At 40.3% G+C, this 26,839-nt stretch overlaps 2 long non-coding RNA genes across 5 annotated transcripts in view; one reads left to right on the forward strand and one right to left on the reverse strand.

Moving 5' to 3' along the window:
- LOC135241223 (uncharacterized) overlaps positions 1–9,471 on the forward strand; it is a 44,142-nt gene extending 34,671 nt beyond the window's left edge. Inside the window, exons 2-3 of one of the 2 annotated variants that reach the window (XR_010325944.1) lie at positions 7,191–7,312; positions 8,441–9,471. This is a non-coding gene — a long non-coding RNA (uncharacterized LOC135241223). Of the gene's footprint in view, positions 1–5,839; positions 7,313–8,440 lie in introns of those variants that run through there. The other variant, XR_010325943.1, reaches the window with a different exon arrangement.
- A 270-nt stretch (positions 9,472–9,741) lies between these two features.
- Positions 9,742–26,839, reverse strand: part of LOC135241227 (uncharacterized) — a 61,088-nt gene continuing 43,990 nt past the window's right edge. For 2 of the 3 annotated variants that reach the window (XR_010325949.1, XR_010325950.1), the window contains one exon: positions 9,742–11,779. This is a non-coding gene — a long non-coding RNA (uncharacterized LOC135241227). The remainder of the gene's footprint in view (positions 11,780–26,839) is intronic. The other variant, XR_010325951.1, reaches the window with a different exon arrangement.

The raw sequence follows: 26,839 nt of genomic DNA on the forward strand, positions 1-26,839 counted from the left end.
ATTTTGGACATAAGCCCACTTAAGGCTGAATTGATGGTGGAAGTAGAATTAATGTCGATCTGTGGAAATGTGTATGCTTTTCATGTGTGCAGAGCTGTTTCAGCAAATGGATCAGCTGTCCACTGTTAATGGATCTTTACCCTATGCTCAAAGGCCAGCACTTGACCTTAATTAGGTTTTCTACAGCAAGATAAACTTGAAAAAAAAAAAAACTGGCCAATGCCCTTATTACTCTAAGTCTTGTCACTTTATGTGTGCAGAGATGTATCAATGGACTAGCAGAGAAAATTAATATGAAATGCAAATCTTGTATAAATTATGTAAGGTGTTTACGCTGCTTCGCCCTCCGGCTGTTCCCAAGTGATTGCTTTGGTTTACAATCACAGGTGTATGTGTGGTTAAAACTTGGTGTTCAATGATATTAATTATTATTATTATTATTATTATTGTTGTTGTAGTTGTTGTTGATGTTATTATTATTATTATGATGCCTTGGTCAATCACACTACTATTATCTCACAAATTATTCTTTTTTTATTCCACCCATTTTTTGGACCGCTACTCCTCCCAGAGTTTTCGCACCACATACAATATGTCAAATCGAGCGGCTTCATCAGGAATGGTGTGCTATTACTTTGTGGTAAGTTTCGGTGCACGGCTTCTGAAAAATTTAACTCAATGTGGGCAAGTATGCCCCATAGACAATCAAATGTAGAATAGTGACACTCGTGACATCACAATGCTGAAGACAGAGCATTGTGACATCACAAGGGGGAAGATTCCGCCATACATTTAAATTGCCAGTATTGATTATTTCAAAGCTTTTGCACTGCTTCTCATAGAGAGTTGTGGGAAGACACATTGGACATAGTAAAGAAAACATTGTTCATTGGTGAAGAACCCTAACTCTAGCAGTAACCCTAACACTAACCCTAACCCTACCTGTAACCCTAACAATAACCCTAACCCTAGCTGTAACTATAAACAAAACCAGAACCCAAGCTGTAACCCTAACTTTAACTGAAACCGTAACCCAAACCCTAGCTGTAACCATAACGCTAACCCTAGATGTAACCCAAACCCTAACCCAAGCTATAACCCTAACCCAAACCCTAGTACTAACCCTAACCCTAACCCTAGCTGTAACCCTAACCCTAACACTAACCCTAGCGGTAACCCTACCACTAACCCTAGCTGAAACTCTAACCCAAACCCTAACCCTAACCCTAACCCTAGCCCGAACCCTAACCCTAGCTGTAACCCTAACCCTAACCCTAGCTGTTACCCTAACCTTAACCCTAGCTGTAACCCTAACGCTAACCCTAACCGTAACCCTAACCTTAACTCTAACCCTAGCTGTAACCCCAACGCTAAACCATGCTGTAACCCTAACCCTAGCTTTAAAAGGAAACCTAACCCTAACCCTAGCTATAACCCTAACCCTAACTCTAACCTGAGCTGTAACCCTAACCCTAACCCTAGTTCTAACCCTAACCCTAACCCTACCTGCAACCCTAACCCTAACCCTAACCGTAACCCTAACCCTAGCTGTAACCCTAACCTTAAACCTAACCCTACCTGTAACCCTAACCCTAACCCTAACTGCAACCCTAACCCTAACCCTAGAAGTAACCCTAACCCTAGCTGTAACCCTAACCCTAAGCATAGTTGTAACCCTAACCCTAACCTAAGCTATAACCCTAACCCTAACCCTAGCTGCAACCCTAACCCTAACCCTAGCTGTAAACCTAACCCTAACCATAGTTGTTACCCTAACCCTAACCCGAGCTGTAACCCCAACCCTAACCCAAACCCTAGCTGTAACCCTAACCCTAACCCTAACCCTAGCAACAACCCTAACCCTAACCCTACCTGTAACCCTAACAATACCTGTAACCCTAACCCTAGCTGTAACCCTAACCCTAACCCTAGCTGTAACCCCAACCCTAACCCTAGCTGTAACCCTAACCCTAACCCTAATCCTAGCTGTAACTGTAACCCTAACCCTATTTGTAACCCTAACCCTAACCCTAACCATGGTTGTAACCCTAACCCTAACCCTAGCTGTAACCCTAACCCTAACCAGAACCCTAACCGTAACCTTAACCCTAGCTGTAACCCCAACCCTAACCCAAACCCTAGCTGTAACCCTAACTTTAACCCTAACCCTAACCCTAGCAACAACCCTAACCCTAACCCTACCTGTAACCCTAACCCTAACCGTAGCTGTAACCCCCAACCCTAACCCAAACCCTAGCTGTAACCCTAACCCTAACCCTAACCCTAGATGCACTCCTAAACCTAACCCTAGCTGTAACTGTAACCCTAACCCTATTTGTAACCCTAACCCTAACCATAGTTGTAACCCTAACCCTAACCCTACCTGTTACACTAACCCTAACCCTAAGCATAGTTGTAACCCTAACCCTAACCTAAGCTATAACCCTAACCCTAACCTAAGCTATAACCCTAACCCTATATGTAACCCTAACCCTAACCTTAGTTGTAACCCTAACCTTAACCCTAACCATGGTTATAACCCTAACCCTAACCCTAGCTGTAACCCTAACACCTCAACCCTAGCTACCACCCTAACCCTAACCCTAGCCCTAGCTATAACCCCTAACCCTAACCCTAGATGCAACCCTAACCCTAACCCTAGCTGTAACCGTCACCCTAACCCTAGTTGTTACCCTAACCCTAACCCTAACCATGGTTATAAACCTAAGCCTAACCCTAGCTGTAACCCTAACCCTAACCCTAACCCAAAGCCTAACCCTAGCTGTAACCCCAACCCTAACCCAAACCCTAGCTGTAACCCTAACTTTAACCCTAACCCTAACCCTAGCAACAACCCTAACCCTAACCCTACCTGTAACCCTAACCCTAACCGTAGCTGCAACCCTAACCCTAACCCTAGCTGTAACCCTAACAATACCTGTAACCCTAACCCTAGCTGTAACCCCAACCCTAACCCAAACCCTAGCTGTAACCCTAACCCTAACCCTAACCCTAGCAACAACCCTAACCCTAACCCTACCTGTAACCCTAACCCTAACCCTAGATGCACTCCTAAACCTAACCCTAGCTGTAACTGTAACCCTAACCCTATTTGTAACCCTAACCCTAACCATGGTTGTAACCCTAACCCTAACCCTACCTGTTACACTAACCCTAACCCTAAGCATAGTTGTAACCCTAACCCTAACCTAAGCTATAACCCTAACCCTAACCTAAGCTATAACCCTAACCCTATATGTAACCCTAACCCTAACCTTAGTTGTAACCCTAACCTTAACCCTAACCATGGTTATAACCCTAACCCTAACCCTAGCTGTAACCCTAACCCTAACCCTAGCTGCAACCCTAACCCTAACCCTAGCCCTAGCTATAACCCTAACCCTAACCCTAGATGCAACCCTAACCCTAACCCTAGCTGTAACCGTCACCCTAACCCTAGTTGTTACCCTAACCCTAACCCTAACCATGGTTATAAACCTAAGCCTAACCCTAGCTGTAACCCTAACCCTAACCCTAACCCAAAGCCTAACCCTAGCTGTAACCCCAACCCTAACCCAAACCCTAGCTGTAACCCTAACTTTAACCCTAACCCTAACCCTAGCAACAACCCTAACCCTAACCCTACCTGTAACCCTAACCCTAACCGTAGCTGCAACCCTAACCCTAACCCTAGCTGTAACCCTAACAATACCTGTAACCCTAACCCTAGCTGTAACCCCAACCCTAACCCAAACCCTAGCTGTAACCCTAACCCTAACCCTAACCCTAGCAACAACCCTAACCCTAACCCTACCTGTAACCCTAACCCTAACCCTAGATGCACTCCTAAACCTAACCCTAGCTGTAACTGTAACCCTAACCCTATTTGTAACCCTAACCCTAACCCTAACCATGGTTGTAACCCTAACCCTAACCCTACCTGTTACACTAACCCTAACCCTAAGCATAGTTGTAACCCTAACCCTAACCTAAGCTATAACCCTAACCCTATCTGTAACCCTAACCCTAACCCTAGTTGTAACCCTAACCTTAACCCTAACCATGGTTATAACGCTAACCCTAACCCTAGCTGTAACCCTAACCCTAACTCTAGCTGCAACCCTAACCCTAACCCTAGCCCTAGCTATAACCCTAACCCTAACCCTAGATGCAACCCTAACCCTAACCCTAGCTGTAACCGTAACCCTAACCCTAGTTGTTACCCTAACCCTAACCCTAACCATGGTTATAAACCTAAGCCTAACCCTAGCTGTAACCCTAACCCTAACCCTAGCTGCAACCCTAACCGTAACCCTAGCTGTTACACTAGCCCTAACCCTAGCTGTAACCCTAATTCTAACCAGAACCCATTACATTACATTTACATTACATTCATTTAGCAGACGCTTTTATCCAAAGCGACGTACAAAAGTGCATTTTCATGATCGTAGACAACTGCTGAACACGGGTTCAGTAAGGTACAATTACTTATTTTGTAAAGCTATTTCTAGCCGAGAACAAAGAACACTATCCTGGTCTAACATCTGCAAAGCCAAACTAGGCAGAAGAATAAGCTAGAGTATTAGGACAGATACAATTTACCAAGAAGTGCAGGGATGGGGCAACATGTAACAAGTGACAGGAAAAAGGGTTTTTTTTTTTTTTTTTTTTTTTTTTTTTTTTATATATATATATATACACAGCGTGGTGGTGGTTATTCTAGGTATAGTCTGAAGAGATGAGTCTTCAGGCCACGGCGGAAGATGGATAGTGAGGGGGAGGTTCGGAGAGGGACGGGGAGTTCGTTCCACCACTGGGGAGCTAGGGTGGAGAAGCTCTGTGATCCCTTTGGGCGGGTGGGAGGGGTTGCAAGACGCCCTGCTGCCGCAGAGCGGAGTGGTCGAGCAGGCACATAGAATTGAGTCATGTCCTGCAAGTAGATAGGGGCTGTCCTGTTGGCGGCAGTGTAGGCAAGGGTCAGGGCTTTGAATCGGATCCTGGCAGCGACCGGTAGCCAGTGAAGTGATCGCAGCAGGGAGTGACGTGGGAGAATTTGGGGAGGTTGTAGATGAGTCGGGCAGCGGCATTCTGAATCATCTGTAGTGGCTGTATGGCACAAGCTGGCAGGTTTGCAAGGAGAGAGTTGCAATAATCAAGGCGAGAGGTCACCGTAGCCTGGACGAGCAGCTGGGTGGAGTGCGTCGTCAGGTATGGTCGAATCCTCCTGATGTTGTATAGGAGGAATCTGCAGGACCGTGATGTTGCCTTGATGTGCTCCTTGAGGTCCAGCTGGTCATCCAGGACCACCCCCAGGCTCTTTGCAGAGTGAGAGGCAGTCACTGTGGTGCCATCAACCGTGATTGAGAGTTCACGAAGCAAGGAGGTCTTGTACGGGAAGAAGAGCAGCTCAGTTTTGTTGAGGTTGAGCTTCAGATGGTGGCTGGCCATCCAAGTGGAGATGTCAGCCAGGCAGGAAGAGATCTTATCATTGATCTGTGTGGCCGAGGGGGGGAAAGAAAAGTAGAGTTGTGTGTCATCTGCATAACAATGATAGGAAAAACCATGTGAATTAATGACTGGGCACAAGTCTGAACCCTAACCCTAACCCTAGCTGTAACCGTAATCCTAACCCAAGTTGAAATCCTACCTCTAACCCTAACCATAGTTGTTACCCTAATCCTAGCTGTAAACCTAACCCTAACCCTAGCTGTAACCATAACCCTAGCGGAAACCCTAACCCTAAGGGTTAGGGTTAGGGTTGCATCTAGGGTTAGGGTTAGGATTAGAACTAGTGTTAGGGTTAGGGTTACAGCTAGGATTAGAGTTGATAATTGTACCTTACTGAACCCGTGTTCAGCAGTTGTCTACGATCATGAAAATGCACTTTTGTACGTCACTTTGGATAAAAGCGTCTGCCAAATGAATGTAATGTAATGTAATGTAATATGTTGTCTTCTTCCAAAATAGTAATACTGAATACTTATGTAAGAATAATGTTTGCATATGCTTTTTTTGTGTCATTTCCCTTTATTTCATAAATGCTAATTTGGGTTTTGGGGACTGAGAAGACCATGATATATGGATGACATCAGTCAGCCTCCGTGGGCAGGTGCCTTGTCTTCTTGAAAGACACTCCTCTCTGCAGGAAGCGCTTTAACGTGGGGTGAAGTTGATCCCACAGTACCATTAGGTGATTTGTCTTTTTCTTCTGTGGGTATCGGTGCACCCAAACCATATCAGGAATTGCAGAACTGCCAGAGCCATTATGTGTTGGAACAGTTTCCATTTTCATATTCACATCCTGTATATGCAAAATACACACCATATACTTTAAATGGGAACTTCAACCTAAAATCTATTTTTGATGATAACCTGAATTGTTAATCCCTTATGGTTTAAAAGAACTGCTAATTACAACATACTACTTTTCTAGATATGTATCTCCTTCTAGAAAAACCTGCTCAAGTGATGCATCTTGTATGACAGGGGAAGCCACACCCATTCTCAATGTAATAATGATGCAAAGTTGGGTCAAGAGGTGTACTCTACATGCAGGATGAGGCAAGTGAGACATCTAAACAACCACAACTTATAAAAATGTATGATTTTTTTTTTTTTAAAAACCTTCCCACACTGGAAGGATCAATACAATACACTGCTGTAACTTTAAATTAGGGTATAGCCCTCCTTTATCATAAACATATCTGTTGTATATGGAATTGTGCCAAGATCCATCACCATCAACGATGTGAAGAAGTACAAACTGAACCCTGTGTGTCAGTGCCCCCCACCTCCCCCCATACATCCACTCCCACATACAGCAGGCAGACTGCCACCCTCATTTTACATGAAAATAAAAGGGAAGAAACACTTTGCTTCTCTGCTATCTTCAGATTGCAACTATCCATATTGATCTGTTGTTCTTATATTTCCTTTTTTCCCCCTGCTTTGTGTTTTGTGGCCTAAGTGTTTTTTTTGTTTTGTTTTGTTTTTTTTCCAGAGCAGCTGGGAGACCAGGCGAGTGCAGAACTGTGTGTGCGTGTGTGTGTGTGTGTCGGTCTGTCTGTCTGTGTGTACATATGTCTGAGCGCCTCTGGATGAAAACAGAATCCAAGGCTGAAGAGCATACTGACCGTCAGCCATCTGTCTGAGAGCTCAGATTTATACCTTCCCCTATCTTCATATTTCAGCCACAGCCCCTGTTCCCCCCTGAAGAAAACATCGCCTTAAATGCGGGGGGCCACGCGGACAGGAGCGAAGTGCAATGATATCTGAAGGTCCTCCTCTTGCCAGCTCACTGTCTCCCATCTGGGTGAGTGATGTGTGTTTTAGCCCCGTGCATGGCTGTTATTGGAGCCCGGGGAGAACCGGATCCCAGCCTCCTGCAGCCCAGAGCCAGAAGGAGAAAAAGAGAGAGGGGCGGATGGGATGAAACAGATGAGCAATGCCAGTCAAAACAGAGAAATTTACAGATATCAGGCTTTTTTTTTTTTTTTTTGGAAGATTGCTGGTTTGCTATCTGACAGTCTTCCTGTGATGAAAGAGGCACTGGAAATTAAGTCAGGAGGCCCCCGTGAATTATATTCAATCCATGCTCCAGGCAAAGCACTTGTCAATTTCAACTGCTTTTGCAACCTATTACTTACAAGGTACACGGACAGCAAACTAATGGGTTTCTAATATTGGTGGTGGTGTGCAGGGGGTCAACCCGTTAATAACAGCAGGGAAATGGAACAAAAGACGAGGAGCATGAAACGGACACCAGGATATCGCCGGTCCCACAGCGAGCCTGGCTGTGTGAGCCTGAAAAGAGAGAGGGAGTATGGAAATGAAGAGGGTAAATTAAAATAGAATACTTTTAGAATAGAAGGAGATTAGGTTTAGAGCAGAAATGAGCTTGCATGTTCCCGATGTGGCCCTAAATCTGAATCAGCCCATCAGATGCAGAGGAGGCACGTAGCTTACCTTTGCTTGATGGTTATCAAGTGACCCATTCCTGCCTGTTCTGCATAATTAATATACTGCCAGCTTAAATAAGGATTGCCCATTAGACCTGTAAGTATCCATAAGATTCACCCGTTATAAGTTATTTACTGTAGAGTACATACAGGTAATGCTACTGTATTATAAACTATTAACTGAAAAAGGAGTCAGTAGTTTGTGGTTTGTCCTTATTAACATCTAATCATTTTATTGCATTAAAGAGACTCACATTAAATGTGTTATCATTCATTCCTCTATCCTCTAGTAAAAATTATGATCACATTATTATTCACCTGACATTTAATGTCCTATGATAGCAATATGTGTTCAACATTTTTCAAGGTCAAAAGCCCTAGTCATAACACCTTCAATGACCTTAATAGAGACAGAACGGTGATTTACAACCAAGTTATTTTTTCCTCTTCATGTTTGTTTGTTTGTTTCATTCTTGCTGCAGTTGAATTTATCTACAATCTGAAACGTGCAAGATATCAAATGACTCATTTCACAGTTGGTGCAGATCGTATTCATTTGTCAGGGGGAGACACCTGAGAGCATATGGCGACAAACCAGAAGTGACGGAACTCCACAGTAAAGTCTGAATGTGACTATATTAAAAACCCACAATGTAAGATGGCAATCTCTTATGAGCAGCATTACAAGATTGGATTACATGGAGACATTCTTAAATCATGTTGAAGGAGTGGGAGGAGCCAGGGGAGAGAGCCCAGGCGGCAGCAGGAGGAAGACCATTTTAATACCAGTTTAGGGGAAGACAACACCTGCACAGAGTTTCAGAGTTCTGTTCAGAATGCTAATCGCCTCAAAGATGACATAAATTAAAGCTTGTTTCACTAGGGAGTCTGTAAACAGATACTATTAAAATTGTTTTAATCTGAATAATATTTAAATTATAATCTGGTTGGTCAAGATGACATCAGTCGATACTGCAGTGGTTGGTCATGTGTCAAGCTGCTAGGCAATTACGCATACTACTTTATTTCATGTTGTATATGTAAGACATCTCATTAGGTGGAAAAATAAATGTGTGTCCTCTTCGGCAGCCAGCTGAAGCATTATCTCTTTTACCTTTCTCCTCCTGTCAGGCACAAAGCTGGAGTGCAGAGTTAAACATAATAAATCCTGTATTCAAGTTGAAGCATCCAGTATTGCATGTACCTCAAAAAATTGCTTGTATGAGCAATGGTGGAGGGTTAATGCGTGCCGTTCACACAGACATGCATACCACGAGGTGCTTAATACAAATACCTGTGAGTGGTGCAGTGATTAATCAGAATGAATATGAGGAGGAGGTGGGGGTTGGGTAGATGCAAGTTGGCATTTCAGTCATAGGGAAAGTCATGTCCCTACAATGTTATTTATGTAAAAATGAGGGTACAAAATGAAAAGGACACAAGAATTATTACCTCTCTTTCACTTAGCAGTTTGCCCCCATAAGACATGATGAAATAAAGTGCTGTCTGTGCAGATTGATTTTCTTTGTTTTTTTGTTTCCTTTTAGTACTGATGGTAAATTAAATTAAAAAGGCCAAAATTTCCGTCTGCAATTTTATAAATAGTCAGTGAATTCCTCGGACCATAAAATGTTGATGATGAGGATGCAGAGAGGCAGATGGCACCTTCCAGGTTCAAAAAAAGACAGAGACATTTTCTGGGTGAAAACAGAGGAAGAAACATTTGCTTTTATTTATTGTTTATTTTACCCCATTGAGATTGACATCTCAAAGGAGAGCCTGACATATACACACAGTTACAATGGCAACATCACAATGACAAGACACACAAGCAGGTGAGAATGAATGAATGGGTATGCCTCTGCATTTCCTCTTGTTTTGTTGGTTCAGAACTGTCTCTGCCACCTCTCTGACCTGTGAGTGTCAATTATTCCCTTGGGGCAATCTCAAATGGCCACCACCTAAAGTCCAGCATTTTTATAGCCCTGGCCTCAGACAACCTCTCTCTCTCTCAACAGCATCTGAGAGTTATAGTTTGTCACAGTTATCGTCTGTGAGATGAGCTTCCCTGCAGTCTGATTGGTTCAACTTGGTTTTAGTCAGCATTACGTGAAATGGTTGAGTTGAGTGGGCTCCAATTTTCACTTCCAGTTGGAGCCTGATTTATGCCAGATCATAGTTTGTCAGAGGATGTACACCATTCTCAGAAGGTGGGTGATCTTATCCTAATCAGCCCATACATATCCTATGGTTATGAGCCTAACAAGAGAGGCTAGTACTTTTATAACAGCAAGTTAATTTCACATTTATGTGCACTATGCTTTTTCCATTTAGAAGGTCACGCAAAATTAGGGCTCAACCTTCTAAAGTTGCATACATTCTTGCTATTGGAAACACAGATTCTATTAAATTGTACCTGACATTATTAAATAAACACACACAGAGTGGAAGGAAAATTTCCCCTGTGAAACGTTTATGTATTCTTTATTTTCTGTCATGCTCTTGCATTATATAAAACACTGTATCCATAGCTCATATTTAATTGTATTCTATATCTCAGGCATAGGATCAAACATTGTAAAATATCCAAGGCAATATACTGATTCTATTTAGACCAGTGGTTCTCAACTCTTTGGACAATATTGTTGGCAGGTCCTGGACAGATTGTGTCATGCAGGCCACAATGAAAAGAAAAGCCGTACACACAAATTTTACCCCCCATAGAAATTACATAGACCGTAAAAATCTGCCTACAAACAGATAAAATGATTAATTTCACCAAGTAAATACAAAGTGCAACTGCATATACACAAATTGTGCTTTTATTTTCCAATCACATGTACGCATTATGAATCTGATTTATTAAGGTGTTCAGGATGTGTTAACCCTTTAAGCACATGCAAAACCAACAAGACAATCAAACATGGGACACAGTATTTGTTTTCGTTGGTCGTTGTTTGTGTTATAAGGTTTAGGTGTGCTAAAAGGTTTTGCACATGCTAAAGGTCATAGTAAACCAGGCCCTATGTCTTTTAAGTTTGAAGATAACCTTTCTGTAAAATGATCTGGGTTGATCCAGCACATTGTTTTGGTAGTGTATGGTCTCATTTTGAGAAGAATGCAGATACAAATATTAATCTCACTTTATTAGCTAATGCTTTTGACTAGTTTGCAACATTAAAAAAACTGAAAACCATCCAAGTCAGCAGCCATAATAAATCCCTGAGGGCTCACTTTCTAGGCACACGTATAATTGGGTCTCCTCCACACCCGCTCTGCACATGCATGGCTTGTGGCTGAAGTATGAAAAGAAGCTGCTGGTGCCATGTGTTTCAGCGAACCGCGAGTCGTCTTTACTCTCCCGAGCCAGCAGCAGGGGGTTGTGCAGTTTGTGAATTTGACATTCCAAATTCAGATGGGATTGAAGATGCCAAATTATTATGATTTTTTAAAAATCCCTGAGGGCTCAAGGCAGGATGTGAGCTTGGTTTGGGGCTTCAGTCTTTTCTCAGTCACGGTTAGCATGGTCATCTACATACAATAATTTTCCAGGTCAGCTGTGAAAGACCAGGTTTACAGTACACATATGTGATCCTGATTATTTTTAAACAAAAGAATCACTGTAAAAAAAATAAATAAATAAAGGGGAAAAAATAATAACTATTGAAAAGTAGGATTACTCACACTAATGAGACCGCTGACATTCTTGGCACACTTTGTGAAGCCTCAAGCGTTACACAGTTTGGTTGAAGGCCAGAGCTGGTGGTGGAGATCCTCATCCATCAGGTGAGCTTGGTAGCCAGACTCATTTCAGCACATTTCTGAAAACGACATTTCACTCAAGTAGGTCGATCTGAAAATTGACAGTATTTTGGCGCGTGTCGTTTGTCCTGAAATACTCGGCCACAAATTCTTCAAGGAATTTGACTGCTCTGCAGAACATGCTGCCGCCTTTGCATGAAGATTAGTGAGTTCATTTTCAAGTTCGGGTCAAGGCAAATTAAAAGTTGTGGAGAGTTGCTTTATTTTGATGATCATGTGTAGGTCCCTCAGGAAATTGCCTGCTCTGTTAACTTTCTGGGAGTCAGTGAAACGCAATAAGAGCATTCATGCAGCTGTCACAGGGCAACAAAGTATCTCTCTGTCTTATTACTCCTTAAGGCTCCCTTTTCAGGTTTCCTTCAGAAGTGGGAAATGAATTAGATCTCCATCCCTGAATAAGGGAGCGTGTAGTTCAAGTTTCAGCTTAAAACTCCACAGCGCACATCAATTTGTCAATATCTTTCAGCCTGTGTTGTTGTTCCAAATTCAGTCTATTCAAATTAGGTCAGCGAGAAATGCAACTTCCTTTTTCACCTGGCATCTGTCAATCCCCTCCCCCCCCCCAAAACACACACACACCAATGTTAGACAACAAATAAATTATGTGTGGGCGCAATGCCACGAACATAAGCAGCACTTTCCTTCCATTTAGCCACCTTACTTCTGCATCACTAGGTCACCATAAGGCAAGTGATATTAATCCAAAAGTGAAGCAGTCGTAGTAGTAGTAGCCAAAATACACTTCCCATAATGCTTCTCTGGTGTCCATCAGATAACCTACTACACAGGGCTAGCTGATGAACAATAGTGTACAGTGAAGGCATGGTAAATTGGGGTCATCCTTGGAAACCAGCCCGTTATGTTTGCCTGTCATACAGGGAGCTCTATCTGTTCTAATGTAAACAACAGAATTCAGGGGTGCATTTTCAGAGCAAACTTCATGAACTGCCTATATCCTCCATCAAGTTTGATCTTGTGGTGATTTTAGAGAGAGCGAAAGTTTATGTATTCACGTATTTAATCAAAATGCAGAGATGGGCCACATCCCTGTCGTCAGTGGATTAATCTGGAGCCAAGCTAACTGTTCCAGCAGAAGTTCTTTTTCTATCAAGTCTGCAGATACTGTAGATCTGATATGTGTCTCATTTCAGTGTCGTTGCTGACATTAATATTTATAATACAATTTAAAAAGCACTTTGCAGACACCAAAGAGTAGTCTTTCACAAGTCCCCCCCTCACAGACCAGCTTCCCTTGTTTCAGTGGCAACCACAAGATTTTGTATTTTCTAAAGTTGCAACTGACCAGCAACAAGTTGCTGTTTTATTGTACAGCTTTGCCATTTGGGCAAGCACAACTACACCAACATAAAACACAGCCATAGCAGAAACATCAGTGCTTGTTTGCAAATAACAATATATTAACGTACATGTTTATACAGTTATTCTCTCTCAAAGTTTGACTGGTTGTGTTCTCATATATTGAGTGAAATGACATTGAGATTTACTTGGGAACAACTGTTGTAATGTTATGTTCTGTCCCAGGTTGTAACATACAATGCTGCTTTTCAAAAAAGCTGTCCCAAATATATGAAATCAATGTAAAATTCAGTCAGTCAGCTGATGCATAAGCCTCTCCTTTCTATAATCAAATTCAGGAATGGAATTTAGTTTCTTTGAAAAAACTGTCAAAACGTCTGTGACTAGTAGCTGTTCATATCTATATATCCACAATTTACTCCACAGACATATACCTGTATATTTGCAATGAACGCTTTCAGTTCATCAGCACACAAATCCCATGTTTGATGCCCTGGAATTCTATGTGCCTTTGCAATTGAGCATCCCTTACGTGTAGCAACACATAAATGTTGCATAAGAAAACTGTCCATTTCACTGTCAGTCTTTGTTTTGGCAAAGTGTGTAGGTCCTGCTGTGTCTATTAGAATTATGTACAGGCAGTCTACTGGGCTATGCATCGCCTTTCTGCTAGTCCAAACAGTGCCATCGCATGTTGTCTCCTGTCTCGACATGGAAAGTGCAGATGCAGAAGGTACATTAGCAGTTTTTCTTGCTATTTTGCGATGAATTGGAGTTGTCACACTCAGACTCGGATGAACACCCCCAATCGTCATAAGCAATTTCGAACCCCTGTCAGCCTCCATTGGGTCTGGATTGATAAGCCTTTCCCATTTTTCCTCAATGTGTTGGTCATTCAGTTGCTGAATACCATTCCAGAAGAGAACGCAACACATTCATACCAAACTTTTTTTGTAATTTTAAAAACAGTTATTTTAAGCGGAAATATTTAGCTGCATTTACAGTGTTGGAGTAATTCACATTTTTTTAATCTAAATTCCCAATGGCATGGCCTTCAGCCTTTTACATGTAAAATGTATATTTCAATAACAACAATAATTATAATAAGAATTCCAACGTATGTATATGACCATACATTTTTATTTCCCCCACCAGGATTTGGCCTTTATCTGTTTTCGACTTGAGCTGTTGAGAACCACTTTTTTAAAATGCTTTCCTACCTATGCAATGTGGGTCCGTGCAAACAAGCATGGCATCCTCTGAAGCATATGATGTGAACTGCTGCTTTTTTTATAAAAATGCAGTTCACAAGTCGGGCTTGCACAGACATGAGTTGGAGGATGACACTTCCTCGGATGCCTAATCAACCAGCAGGGGTTGCTTGTGTGCAATTAAGACTCTGTCATCCCAGCCAACTGAAACCATCCCTTCCCTGGGTAATGCTAGCACTAATTGTGCATGGCTCTGCACAGCTGCTGGCCTCAGTTGACACTGGCTTCAAAGCCAGACAGTGGGGACCGCCCATGCATCGATTCCGAAGTTTAACTGGAACTTGCTTGCCGGATGCAATTGCAGGTACAGCAATTGCTGGCACACGGGCACATTTCCCTCTCCCGATATCCGACAGTGCGCCAATCCTTAATTTATCCCAGACCTCCCTGGTAAAGAAGTGTGGGAAGGATTAAAGATCGAAGAGGCAGTCACCATTTTCACCATCTGGCTGGATTTACTTTCTACTCAAATGAACCTAATTAGCAGGGTAGCATAACTGCTCTGTGGCTGACTGGCTAGTCTTTGCTCCTGTTGTGCTCTTTGTAATGTGAGGTTACACAAGTCCACTCAGCTCCTCTTTCTCCTTCTTTTTTAACAGAGCATGCTGAGGGCATGGCGGAGGTCATTGCGACTTTGTCAAAATACCTGACTCGCTTTAAACTTTACACAGTGTGTTTTCCGTTTTCTTACTTCTGCACTGGTTTATCATATATGTCCAGGTTTCCACAGAACCATATAGATCCAAGCATGATCAGAACACGCGCTGCAAGAATAGATCACTCGATTCCTGCCACCCTTGAAAGTGAAAGAAATCAGGGAGAAGGCAGCATGCTCAAAAATAACAGCTTGGAAGACAAAAGCCTTTTTTCACATCTTTAGTTACAAACATTTTTTTAAAAAAATACAGTTATGAGACTGACATGAACAATAAGAGAGTTTTCCAGTCTTTCTGGGCACAATCTAATTTCATTAACTTTCAATCGAGCCAAGAAGCACTTTTTTGTATGGTTGGCTTGGCAGGATTATAAATGTTACTGTATGATAAATGATGTGCATAAAGGCAGTGAAGATTCAGTTTTCAGTCATATTTTGATGAAAATGCAAAATAAGTCTTGTGGTCATTCTATGATTATGATTTCGATCAGGGCTCCCCAGCCTTGTTACATAGGGCTGCTGGGTATGCACGGTGTTAAACCTATTACACGATTATTACTCAATGAAATCTCCTCTCCTGGTTTCATTTCTCTGAACTGGTCATTGATTGCAACTGTTGTTAAGGTGCACACAAAAACCAGCATACCCTGCTGCTCACCAGGGACAGGGTGTTGGGGATACTTGATTAAGGGTAAACCCCCAAAAAAGAGGGAGACAATGAGAGAATCATGGGATGAAATGATAAGTAAGTAAAATAACAGCTAGTACTACAGGGCTGCTTCCATGGCTTGAACTAAACATCACAGTCTACCAGAAACAGTGCATCTTCAGCAGGACAAATCTGATATCCATGGGATCTCTTTTCAGATAAGTATATTTTTAACAATAATATGACATGTTGTCAATACAGCGTGTCTGACTTGTAAAAATAAAAATGCAGTTGCTGCTTTTATAATGAGGAAAGGTGTCTTTCCTAGGGAGCCCATACTGGCTTTTTTCTCTCCCAGGCACATCTAATTAGCACTGGTCCAGCCAGCCTTCTGTAAGAAAAATTATCAGTATATATTCACTTCTTTAATTCCGTTAAAGTGCATATTGTTCCTGTTCAACTCATATATACAGTTCTGGAGTTAATTTAATATTAGGAATTTCTTGGCTCCATAGTGTCATATATGAATTGCGCCAGTTATAACTGTGGCTGGTAGCTTCATAGGGCATTGTGCAATTGGCGATCAGATCACTCAGGATACAGGAGGGTTAAGTTGGGTGGGGCCACATTTCACAACTATTTAACAACCCCCCTGTTGAGCGATCGGTCACCCGTGGACTACATGCTAAAGTGACGTATGAAAGGTCCTCTGACTTTCCTTCCACTCTGTGCAAGCTTAGCTGGTCTGCAACATAAAAAGAAGCAGTTGGTGACTCCACATTTTTGGAAGCGAACCATGGATGTCTACACTTTCCTGAATCGGCAGTGGAGTTTGCACGTGAACAAAGTGGCAGTTGCAGGTAATTCCAAATTGTCTGTGTACAGCCCCACGTTGGGCACCAGATTTGTTTAAAAAATCTAAAAGAAGGAATTCCTCTTGGTATATACAGCAATTGTGATGTCACATGGCGATCTGCATTAGAGATAACTGAAGAATCACACTTTAAAAAGTGGTTACATGTGTTACATGGGGGAGTGTTGATACGATTGTATTTGTGGGGGGGATTGTGCTTTTTTTGTTCTCCTTCATTGCCCTCATCCCTCCTCTCACTCAGACAGTAGGTGCTATAGGCAATCACACATTCCAGGTATGCCTAGAACCTGCCCTTGCTATCAGTCAATGAGACCAGTATGCCTAAACTACTGAACTCTTTTGGTCATGAAAATCATATTCTTGTGCAAGTACAAGTCCGCGGATATAAAAAAAAAACTGACAGGTTCATGAGTCTGATATTATATTTGCAAAAAATGCCATCATTGTCCATCAACTACAGAGAGATACTGTGAGTTAAAGCTTTTCAAAAACAGCTTTTCCATGTTACAGTTGGTGAGAGGAGTTGCAAACAGGACAAATCAGCCTGCAATGCATTTGCAGGCTTGTGACAATTTTTTTTTAATTTGCACAATAAAATTAGCTTTTTTGTATGTTTTCACTGGAGCAAGTTTGCTTGATATTTGTTCAACAGTTTGACAGAGTGGTTAATCTCCCGAATATAGAATCAACCTGTTTTAATTTAGAATGTTTGTACAATATATTTTTAAGCCTCCCATTCATAACCATAAAGTGGAGGTTATTCATTTAGTATGCATGTGCAACATATTGCTTTTAAAAGACAGATAGATTTTAAAAATTTGCCCAGTTGCCAAGTCTAAGTACAAAATATAATCAAAAATATGATTATAATGTGACGTCGCTGTTTTGAATTTGCTGACCGCTGTTCATTATATTTCAGCTACTGTTTTCTCCATTTGTTTTCTGCTTAATTCTCATGGCATTTTTGCAAGCTGTCATTTTGTGGAATTAAAATATAAATGTTTACCTCAGAGATGCATTTTGGGTACAAGTGGAAGGGCTTCAGCATAACAGCATAACAGATGGAGCTAAAAGCAAATGTATTTATACATACGTCCTGTTATTACCAGGACTATTTGAATCTAAATTCTCAACAGTAAGGACCCATTCAAGCAGTGCATTATGTTACTGCTTTCATGACTCATTGAATGTTTATGTAAAAGTCTCTGTTCTTCTCAGATGTTTAGATGTTAGAAAGCATGATCAGTAATAATTTTCCCATAAACAATCCAAGTTAAAAGAACCACTTACCTTACCAAGCAATAATTCAGATAACTGTAATAGTTAGGTGTTTTTGGAGTATACCACTAAACTATTTTCGATATGACAATTTTAGACCGACTATGTGATGAAGCCATAATCAGGACAGCCCAGCAGCAGCTTTGTTGCTGGTTGTCATGGTACTCCAGGGCTGGATTATGAGTCCTAAATCAGGATTTGGAATAATTTGAGAAAACACTGACAATACATGAGTTATTTTGCTGTTCTTGTAGTAGGAACATAAGAGCATTAGGAATGCTTGATGACTGGAACAGGTTGTTCAGCCAGTCTAGGCTTGTCATTCTGCCTACTGTCTTAGGCAGTGGTAGGCAAATCTATAACTGGAGGGCCGATGGGTATGCAGGTTTTTGTTGACAACAATTACCGAATTACATTTTAGTAGTTTTCATTCTGCACGTTTTGTGAATTGTTTTACTTGTGTGGCTGCTCTCACACGTAATTTTAGTTTGTGGTTATATCACATAAAATCAAAACAAAGCTATGTTTCTGTAATCATAGTTAAGGCATTTGGAATGGTAACATTCCCTAAATTGAAAAACCTACCATTGACTGAAGTTAGCTAATTAACTAGCTGTGTGTTTGCTGGCATGGTAATTCCTGGAAAAATTTGTTTTTAACGAATGTGTTTAGGCATCTTTTCCTACGCAGCTAAATTAACATCACAGTGTTTTTTTAGATTATGTTACTGGCTAGCTAGCAAACCAACCTTAACCTTGATCTACATCAGCTTGTTTACTGTAACTTTGTTTGAAGTCAAGGGCTCTTTGTTAAAATTGTGGTTATATTCCCCACTTATTCCATATGTGACAATTGATTGTCTACTGAATACTTATTTCAAGTTTCTAACCCAATTATCACCATTAAATTGCAATGAACACTATTAGATTATCAAGACCTGTTCAGCAGATAAGGACAGGGTGGGTGCCAATCCTGCACTCATTAATATTCACATCCATAAGACATTAGACTACCAGGCAACATGAAAGAAAACAACATTCTATGCTGTACCATCATATAATTAAACCTGCAGATCATTCAATGTGTAATAATGTTGTAACAGCTACGGCACACTAACAATAGACACAACAGCAGTCGACGTTACCCCCAGATAAAGAAAGGCTTTGAGCCCACATATCTAAGCTGTTTAATTAATGCTAGCTAATGGTAGGCCTACTTACCGATCCATCGCACATCTGTTCTACGGCTACCAGGAGTGTCACTAGCAGCAACAGTTGGGAGGGAGGTGAAGAGAGGGAAGGCGCTACACCATGCACTAGTGCTAGCTTTTTGCAAAGCCACATTGTTTTTGTGGATAGTTGGTGAAGTCTTCCTCACATAAATGGGCACTACAAATTATTGTAATACTGCAGTGCCCATGGGCCTCCAGAAATGATGCCGATTTCTTGTGGGTCTCTTCTTTTTTTGGAAAAGAGAAAAGCTTAGTTGTTTTTCTGCATCCAAACAACACGCAATGTTTAGCAGGCCTGTACAAAAGTGCAGAGTACCATTTGCATATTAAAGGATTTTACCAGCGTTTCAGTGATATACATTGTGCTCACTTAATCCCACCCACTGAAAACCTGTCATTTAGCCAAGAGGGAAAGCAAGCCAATCTCAGCACAGTCTTTTCTCATTTTTTTTTTAAAATTAAAAAACAAATTTTTTTTTCAAGAATGATTTAAAAATACTTCTGGGCCACAAAAAGTTTTTTTTTTTTTTTTTTGTTTAAACACATAAAAAATTCAGATTTCAGTTTCCTGGACCTTTAAATAAAAAACCTGATTCACTGCTTCAGATATAAGCAAGTCATTACATTTTTAGCATGTTACAAATTGGACCATTTAAGAAAATACACCAAGAAAATTGCCATCATAAACAAGTTTTTGACCCGTGAAATTTCAAGTATACCTGAGAAGCAAACGGTGATGATCAATTAACCTATAATAATAAGTATTCCATCATTCATGAGCTCATCAAGATAATTAGCTAAATTATTGATTAATGATGATACTGTCTTAATTTCGCACACCTGGTCTCATGTAGTCTATTTGTACCTGTATCCCCCAAGGCTCTCTGCTTCAGCTGCAAATCCAGATCATCTATTTAACAGCATGTAAATGACTACAGCAGGTATGGACAGGGTTACAGGCATGTATTAGCACTTGAGAACATGTATGACAAACTGAGTTAAATACTGAAAATGTAGCTGTAAATGAGCCGGATCTCAAACATCCATTTTCTAGTTACAAGGGGTCAAATACAGCTGCAGCTGCTGCAATACAGCAAGTCAGAATCTGTTCTGTGTTATAAATTGTAACATTGTTATAATATTGTATCCCGTTTGCCATGCAATTAAGGGGAACATTCCATCTCAGTGTCAGCATTTTAATAGGCTTTAATAGTCTTGCATTAGTCTTGCTGGTCTTGCATTTCACAGATTCTTGCACAACATTTCATGTTACTGTAAAGCCTAGCTGAACCTCATGATGGGGTGTTAGAATTTTTTGGGGGAGGAGGGGTCAGGCTTAATATGACCCTCATTAAAACTGTGTTAGCGGAGATGTGATCTGGACTTGACCTTTCTCCGCAGGGTTTTCATTTGGAGGCAGTCGAGCATGGCACGGAGAGACGCTACGAGTGGGAGCCTGGAACCACAGTTCTGTGTACTATGACAGACTCATAGTAAAAGATTTAGGCTCAGGGGAGCCGAGAGAGAGGGGAGGCAGTGTCCAGGCACAGGCATAATGATTGACGCTGCGTGAAGACATTAGCATACACTGTGTAGATGTTGGCCAGTTGCTGGCTTTTTATGAGGCAGAATCATTTATGCCTGTAACACCCAGCAAGGCAGTTTGTATCTCAAAATAAGGAACATCACTTTGAAACCATGAAAAATCTGAAACCATGCAGTGTGACAAATATGGGATGTTAGAGGAAATCAGGAAGGGAGCAAATACTTTTTTATGGCACATTGTATTGATAGTGATTTATTGTTTTATTGATCCCTCCACTTTTGAAATATATATAGTTGCTTTTGTTAAGATATCTTACTTGCTGCGTCCGGCATATCACAATGCACAGCTGCCAAAAATCATATGGTTGGAGATTAATTTGTTCATTATTGATTGGTTTGAGTTTTTTTTGCAGCACATTTTAATGAGGATTCCTTTCCCTCGGCAGCACAATGAATATCACTTGATGTGGGCAAATGTGGGCTCTCCCAATGGAGAAGGAATGGGGCATGTAACCTAGACATGGTTTGTTTGACTTCTGGGTCGGGAGAGGTTGATGTTTGGACTGTACACTTAAAGAAGGTACTTAACCTGAATGGCTGTAGCACTGATCCAGCTGTATAATTGGATGACATGTTGCCCTGGATACAGGCCTGTGCCAAGAGTATGAATAAATAATGTGCATTAGAACTCCAGGCTTTGAGGACAAAATTCTCAAGCACTGTAATTACATAAATGTTGCAGATGCATCTTTTCTCAATTTTAGAAAAAAGAAATATGCTATTATAAATATGCCTTTTAATTTTTTTTATCCATATCTACTGAAGACATCCACCAGAAGTTATGTGATTAAGATGACATAACATTTCATAAAAAATGGTTGACTACATTGTTGCGCAAAATACGCATACACTGTAAAACACTATTTAAATTGGCACCATAACCAAGATTGGTGATTCTTATGTTGTATAAATGAGTTTAAACTTTACATGACAAATTTAAATTCCTCATTTAAAATGGGATTTATTGTTCATTAAATTATACATTAAATGTGTGTATATATTGTTCCGTATAAGACAGGTACACACAAAATTCTAATAATGTTTAAAGGGGAATTTCATTGTAAAATAAATTTCTGATGGTAAATGTATCTTTACTCAAAAATGCTCAATATTTACAATATTAACTTAGCAATCTTCTAGATATCCATATCCCATCCTGGAAAAATCTGCCTGACGGTTAAATTCCCACCCAATGTAGCAGCATGTTAATTTCCCTGTAGACTGAGTTTCTCATGTTCAATAATTCCACTTGCTGTCAGCTTGGAAAAATTGGCCATCGCCTCCATTTATTGACAAAAAATAAACAAACATTTTTGACAGGTTAACAAAATATCCCACGATGCTCTCTGTTTTGCACAAGCTGCCATTCTGGGGAAGCTAACTGCGCTAAAACAAATGGTAGAAGGCCTTGCTGATCTTGCTTACATTTCTAAGAAAATAAAGAAAAGCATTATCTAAGGATAATATGCCTCCTACCCCTGTGACCTCACTGACAGCAAGATGCAGCATGATGTAAATGTAACTATTGTCTGCAATCCACTTTATATCACTTTGCTAAGGAGAATCAAGGCAAAATAAAATTTGGTTTGTATTGTTGGTATTTTTAATTAATTTAACTCTTGTTTGAGGAAAATGAGGAACAATGTGTTTTCTCCAGTTGAATACTTGAGGCAGTCAGATCAGCACTTTGTAAAGAGTACTCACAGTGAGCCAGACCTGCTTGAAGATCAACTGCTGCAGAATAGCTGGTATGTTGGACCAGTAATAAGTTATTCAGAAGAAGAATTAGAGGAATTTTAGCCCTATAGACAGTCAAACCTCAATTATGTGAAAAGGGCACAGTTTGTGCAATCACAATTGGGTTAGTTATTCTGCCAGGGGAGATCATAAGAAAAAAATATTCAATTACTGTGCTGAGGTCATGACTTACGCACCAGATCTAGGGAAAATATGTATTTAAAACACTTTTTGAAAAACATTTTTTGAGGCTGGTAAAATTTGAAGGTAGATCTGCAGATCTGACAATGTCAAACTAAACATTTTACAAACTAGGGATAGTGATTTTTAATTATTCCACATTCCGAGTGATCGCATAATGCGCTCAAATCCAAATCAGTTGGATTCCTGGGGAAGAATCTAATTTTAGAATGCATCTTGGCTGGGTGGCACCACTGGTTATGTAGAAAATGCATTTGTGCATAGCAACGCACATCAATATCCAAGTTTCTCTATCCAAATGAAGTCTTATTGCTTAGCCAATTGTGTCAGTAAACATGAGCAGTCAGATATGATATAAAAAAAATGTATTCTGGACTTTTAGCTTCTGTTTAATATAATTCAATAGTTGCCTTGCTAGCTATCTGTGATTTTTTTTAAATCATGCTATGAGACCATTGTGACCTAAAACCAAACAGAATTGTAATATTAGGTAACCCAGTTGTTGATTAGTGGTATAGGGTATGGAATATTTGCTGAAATACTTAAGTGTTCTTTCCATTGCAATAGAATCACATATTTTGAATCACATATTTTGATTACAGTTATGCTTTTTGTTGGTAAGCTGTTGTATAAGCAGGGCTGGGAATTATGCAGTATGAATGCCGACAAGGAAGCAGTAAATTAGCCTTGGGCAATTCCCCTCAGGGAAGGGCATTCAAACTGTGCAATGCCCAGCCCCTTGCTCATTATCCCACTTATACAACGGCTTACCAACAAAAAGCATAATTGTAATCAAAACATTAATTTCAAAATATACATTTGTTTTCTTCTATTCATGTTGAATTAAGAAATGCCCTTATTTGAATGTTTCTTTTTTTTTTTACGTATGTAGAATTAATAATTAATAAATGGAGCCAACACAGTTGGAAATGCACAGCCTTTGTGAGAAAATGAAAAGACCGAGCAGACACTTATCCAACAAGTAATCAACCTTTCCCCATTACTAAACAAAATGTACAGTCCTTTGGAGAAAAAAAAGAAATGTTCTGAATATTTTGTGAAAATGATTCTTCTTAAACCATTAGTAATATTGTCTACAATGTTAAAGGTGTAAAGGCATTTTAACATAGTTTTTTTAAATCCATGCTATATATCTTACTTAGCAGGTTTACTCTTGTTCCCTGTAAATTGCTCAGTTTTTTTAGTATTTTTTTCAGTCCAAGAAGGACAGTGGCAGAGTAAAATGTACTCAAACAGAGTTAAAACTTTCCCTGCAATTCAGTTTGTTCCAAAAAAGAGAGAGAAAGTGGTGCTTTATGATTGTATTTTTTTATATTTTTGTCAGAAGACATCATGCTGTTGCTGCACCTGTGCCCTGTGTGTTATTTTCTGTGGGTGTGCCGTAAGTGCTTGGAAGGTCAGTCACAGTTTTGATCTAATCCGACCCCTGGATCACCTTATAACTGTGAAATTATACAAAAATGACTTATCCGGGCCATGGCAGTGTGGCACAAGCATTAATAATTATACATTGAGAGTCTGAAATATTGTATCTATGCGGCGGTGGACTTGTTACGTCAGACCTGAAAGAAACACACTGGAGGGAAAAATACCACTCTGAAAACTGCTGATTGAATATGCTGCCCCCTTGACACTTATTTCCTGGCCTGTTATTGTAAAAATGCATGGAGCTTGCAGATTTAAAAAAAAAAAAAAAAAACCCCACACACAAAAAAAAAAAAAAAAAAAAAAAACACTGGAGCTTGTTCGCTGCAGGGACTGTTCACCTTTCATTCTTTGTGACCATAAAGTGAGTGTTAAAACCTAAGAAGAACCATACTTGATTCTCAAGGTCCTTGTAATTACTGGATGTTCTCCACTCATAAATATAAGTGATAATCCACAGTATGCATCTTTTCAGGGAGCTCAAACATTATTTTATATGTGAATTACTGAATTCATGATCTTTGTTTATCATCTATTTAAAATGAGTTATCAGATGTTTTCAAAAGTACTTATGGTTTCAATTAGGTTTTAGGGCTCAAATTAGGGTTAGGGTTATGAAAATAGTAAGTTTGAGGGTTGAGGCAAGTTTAAGGCTGTGTTCAGCAGCTTAAAGAAAGGTTAGGACAGGGTTCATTTTTGATTTTGTTTGTGCCAAAAAAAAATTATCTCATAGCACCCATGACCATATAACCATAAAAAGTTGTCAAATATATGCAGATTTTTTCAGAGAAACCTTTTTTTTATTTTTTTTTTTTTTAAAGGTCTGGAAACAAAAGTCACCATAAATGTCCTGTATATCATAACAGCAGTGGCCCCTGCTTGACGATAGGTGTACCGCAAGTCCACTTGTTGAGCTGCACTTCAAGTGTCTGCCTCCAAGTTGCGGTTATGTGAGCCCTACTTGGGAACGGCAGTGCGATAAGCAGCGGCGACTGACATCAGGCGCTTCAGAGCAGAGCATATGGTTGCCTGCAATCTCCCAAATTGATAATATAGGTTGCGATGAGCACTGCTCAGTGATGATTGGACATTGCCAAATTGGGAAGGGGGAAAAGCTGAAGAATACAAAATCAACCATCTGGCCGATCTGGAGTAATATCTGATAAGCCCCTCTGTTCAAGCCCTTCCTTTTCTCCATCCCAGAATTAGTTTTCCCTTGACTGCTGTGTCTTTGTCTCTACTTCACGTTGTGGTTGACGATTTTTGTTTTCGCTTTTTGTTTTTTTTGGGGGGAGGGGGGGGAATGGGGATAATAATTATGATCACTTTGGCTGAATTCTGAACATTCAGGCAGGCGGACTTCAGTCCCAGTTCAGCCTCAACAAATGTACCGCTTTATTGTCTCCCTCCCAGCCCATGCAAGCATTAGCATTATCTGCACAGTGTGCATATTACTTGGTTTTGCTTTGCTAGCGGCTGAGACTATATAAATATGTTCAATACCGAATTTATTTATTTATTTATCCATTATTTATTCATCAAAATGTCATATTTTGGAAATCCATAATTAACCATAATTAAAATGCGTTAAGAGGTTAAAAATGAGTTTAAGAGTTTTAACAAAACCTGACAAGCCAAAAGAAATGGGGAATTCACCTCAGACAGTTGCCAAATGGAATCTGAAGTTCTATTATTTTATTGTGTAATTATTAGTGGCACGCATATAATAATGACATCTGTGCACATTCACAAGACTAATGGGCTTCCTCCCCAACCCAAGATAATCAATTTCAACCGCTGGTGTGTGCCATTTCACTCCACCCTCTGGAAACAAGTGGGCGTGTGTGTGCGTGCATGCCTCCCCCTCCCCCTCCCCACAACGGTCACGCCCCTTGGCTGTGTCAAGCACACATACAGATGGTCAACAATAGCGGCCCCTGCCCCAGGAGACATACTCTCCTTCATATTCTGTGCAGGGACAGATTTCCTTAATCAGCTTCCTCATTAGCAGGCTATTTGTCCTCCCTGCCTCCACTGCCTGTCCACTTTCAAGCAGGAAGGGGATCCTTTTCCTGCTCTGTGACAGAGTAGGGGGCTTTTAAATGAAAACACACATTTTCACTCAGCCAATGGCACTCAAAGGGGGCTCCTCCATTCAAAAATGGCAGTTTGATTGTTTGTGTTTATGTCCTTACATTTGAACGGCTTATGCAAAGGCAACGCATGTGCAGGGGCTTGTGCCATTAATTTAAATTTAAAAAAAACTGGCTTGCATTGAGCAGTGTGCATTTTTTGAAAGTGCATCCTTTGAAAAATGGCCAAATATTTAAACCAGTAATACTTTGCGAGTGCTATACAGTTGTGATACATACAGTATGTATAGGGAATCAGCTTGTTGGGAAACTGTGCAGGAGGCCAATGTGACTAGCTTAAAACTATTGTATTATTATTCATTAATTTATATAAATAATTATACAATGATTGATGTACAACAGTACTAGTAATTTGATAATATTTGAAATTACAATATTTGTAAATAGTTGCCCATGCCTTAGATTAATTTACTGATCTCTGCGACTTATCAGTATGCTATAATTCATTATCAGCCAAATTTATTTTCAATAATTTTAAAGAAAACTTTTCTATACCATCAACTTCCATTGCAAACACAATAAATACATTGCATTTGAAAACCTATGGAAAGGCATGAACTAATAAGTATGTATTTGCGCTTTATTCGGCTTTGCTATTTGCATTTGTTTTGACTCTGTACTCCAGCACATTGAATATGAGTT

The sequence above is a fragment of the Anguilla rostrata genome, chromosome 15 (genome assembly GCF_018555375.3).
Source record: "Anguilla rostrata isolate EN2019 chromosome 15, ASM1855537v3, whole genome shotgun sequence".
Lineage (NCBI taxonomy): Eukaryota > Metazoa > Chordata > Actinopteri > Anguilliformes > Anguillidae > Anguilla > Anguilla rostrata.